Below are 694 nucleotides of genomic sequence, written 5' to 3' on the forward strand. Positions count from 1 at the left end.
ACATGACGTGGCAAAAGAACAAGGACAAAATGGTAAACAAGGTGCAACAAACAAGCAGGCCACATAGAAACATCCCCTTCATCAGCTGCCACCATTAAAACTCCGGCGTTTCGAAGAATTAAGGCAGTACGCATCGTTAAAATGGTTCTTCCCACGAACACAAATTAAATTGTTTTCGTGGAGGGTAGTAGCGGACGGAAAACAAGACAGGAAAACGAAACGGTGAAATAAACAAACAAAAAGGCTGTACAGCCAGACGTGAAGTGTGTATGTCCTGAACGCTGTGAAGTACGTACAGGAGAGGCAAAGAAGTACGTGCGAGCTTGGGGAGTCCAAGAACGAAAAGTAATAGCAGCCGGACACACGTAACCAAGGCTATGTGAAGAGAACGAGTAGCAGAGGGAAAAGGAGGGGAGGAAGTAGAATAAAAGTGAGCAACGAGAGGTAGAGAGAGAGAGGGAGAGAGAGAGAGAGTAGTAGTAACGGTGAGAGGCGAAGGACGAGTAACAAGAGATAGAGAGAGAGAGAAGTAGTGACAGGTAGAGGCGAAGAATAGTAGAGAGAAAAATGAGAGGGGGAGATAGAAATAGAGAGAGTCGCGTTAGAAAAATAGTTAAAACTTACTGTATAAAGGTAACGCGTGCGTTCTGTCGTGATACAAACAATATATGAGTATATGCATATATATGTATAT

The sequence above is a fragment of the Octopus bimaculoides genome, chromosome 4 (genome assembly GCF_001194135.2).
Source record: "Octopus bimaculoides isolate UCB-OBI-ISO-001 chromosome 4, ASM119413v2, whole genome shotgun sequence".
Classification (NCBI taxonomy): Eukaryota; Metazoa; Mollusca; class Cephalopoda; order Octopoda; family Octopodidae; genus Octopus; species Octopus bimaculoides.